We start from the raw sequence: 2,710 nt of genomic DNA, 5'->3' as shown, positions 1-2,710 counted from the left end.
ATGCTGTCCGCCGTCCACCAATTTGTTTGTTGCGTCCCATTTGAGCGTTGAAATGCACTATGGACTCTATGGACTCAACTCAACCCATTTGATCAAAAAATTAACAAAAATAAATAAATAAATAACGCACCATGGAATAAACCCTTTGGGCAATTCACGTGTTTAGGCATTGGAAAAAGACGCGTGGCAGCATGATATTAGTTGGCGTGAATTTCATAGAATGTTCCAGTTCTATGAAATTCCGATGTGTCAAAGATGTCGGCGAAAAAACATCCTCCAAATAATCCAACAGACAAGTCAAAGTAAAAGTATGGAATTCTCCTTTTGCGGTTCGTGTTTGGATCACAATACAGCAAACTGAGAGTTGTCATCGGTTCAAATCAATTTTTGGATAAAATAATAGAAAAATATATATGAAAAAAAAAAAAAAATCATACAAGAAAGAGTTCCATTCTCTTGTCTAGTGTTAAATTGGGTTCGTACCAAATGAAAGAACATACTCAACAAATTAGAAGAAAACAAATTATGCATGGACCCTTTTAATGGTTTTGGGATGCGGCTTGGGCTAAAAACTTGCAAATGATATCTTTTTCATCCAAAAAATTAATAAGGTTTTACAAAAGAAGCAATATTATTTAGTAAATTGTTATTAGACTATCGATTAACTCAAAAGAATCATAAAAATATTTTGATGCAATTATAGTCGGAGGGCGGCAAATCTGAAGCAAATTGCCCAAAATAGCTGCATAAGTTATTGATGGCCGTGACATTAAATCTAGCTGCAATTGTTTAACTTTATATGGCAAGGGCTCAACTAATTCATATGGCAAGGGAAGCAATTGTTCTTCGAATTTCCCTATGATAGGTTTAAGCAGTTTCGGCTTAAAGTCATTAATACACAAGACAAACACAAAAGAGAAAGTAAGGTGTGTGAGAGAGGTACGTATATGAAAAAGATTAATTGAATACCAAAAACACTAAATGTACATGCTATCTTTTACCTCCGAGTAGCTTGCTAGGGATATAAATTTGAATTGCATTGAGCTCGTGAGAAATTCCCTTAAACTAATGAAAGAACGGGAATCAACAGGATATTTTAGATTGATATGAGCCTTAGAACAACTGGGTGCAATTTTTACCAATAACATGGCTCCAGGTTCTACTCCATCGCCATACTTGAACAAGATCAAATTTGGAGCATCAATTTCAACCTTCACCAACAAAGGAACAAAGCTAGGCATAACATATCTGAATCTCTGCAGCCGGTTACTTGAGATATTGATCTCCTTCAACATACAACAATTTTCCAGATGCAAGCACTTGAGAAGAGGAAACTTTGATATCAAGTCATGAAACTGTTGATCTCTCATGCTGGTATCATTTGATATTGCTAAAGTTTCTATATTTTTAGTAGAACCCATTTTGATCTTGATCTTACTATTATGCCTATCCAACTCATTACCATAATAGTGAAATATTTTGAGACTTGGTGCGTCGATATCAACTTCCTCCAGTGCTGAAATTTAGCACGTCAAAAACTTTTGACATGGCATTGTAGACACGTCAAAAATCTGGGATTTTTGACACTCCTGTTTTAACCGTTGAGGAACGTCAAAAACTCCTAGTTAAAAATTTCCTGCATTTTTGTAGTGTTACATAGGTAAACATGTAAGTTAATTTGTTTCTGCTTTTTTCTTCTTCAATTAAATTTCTCCCTATTGTTGCTCAAACATACAGTGGTTGTAGTAGTTGAAATATTACTTGTTATCTTGAATCAGGTTTAACTTGTTTGCATTTCTTTGTTATTTACTCGATCTTTGATTCGTTGTTGTTCCTAGTTGAATATGATATATAATGAAGAAGACGAAAGTGAAACTGAAACTCAAGCTGATGGTTCATATATTTATATGATTCTAAGTAATGCTATCGTCACTTCGTTATACTACTCCTTTTCATCTTTGCACTAATATATCTCATGATCAATGGATCACAAAAGATTAAATAATATACATTGCAGAATGCCATATAGCAAATTCATAATGTATAATTTTTTTTTTTTCACTTTAAGAATCACATTTATAAACTGTAAATTTACCAAACACTTCACAGCGAAAAAAAATTTACAACACGGCTCATGTAGTTTTTTCAATAGTCCATATCTAAGTCCACGCTCTACTTTTTTTTTATGAAAAAACTTAAAATTTTATATAGACCGTTAAAAAACTACACTATATGGACAATAATCATAATGATATTTAGATAAAATATATATATATATATATATATATATATATATATATATATATATATATTATTTTTAATATAACAATGTATTAGGTTAATTATTATATTTAAACGGTTTCCCTTATGCCTTTGTTTATCTTGTGAACGACTTCTATTCTAGTCTTGTTTACGTGATATACAGAAGCTATTAGTGTTTAAGTGTTAAATTGGGTTCGTACCAAATGAAAGAACATATTCAAACAAATTAGAAGAAAACCAATTATGATTCATGGACATTTTTAATGGTTTTGGGGATGTCGTGCTTGTGCTAAAAACTTGCCAAATGATGGTGCGTTTGTTAAACGATTTTGATCCGATACTATTCATTTCACTTTTTCATTTTTCAAACATTCTCTTACTTTTTACATCACATCAATAACTTTTTAATACTATTCAAATAAAAAAATCACTACAAAACAATTTTTTT

Source organism: Corylus avellana, chromosome ca8 (assembly GCF_901000735.1).
Source record: "Corylus avellana chromosome ca8, CavTom2PMs-1.0".
NCBI classification, from domain to species: domain Eukaryota; kingdom Viridiplantae; phylum Streptophyta; class Magnoliopsida; order Fagales; family Betulaceae; genus Corylus; species Corylus avellana.
This window is presented reverse-complemented; position numbering follows the sequence as displayed.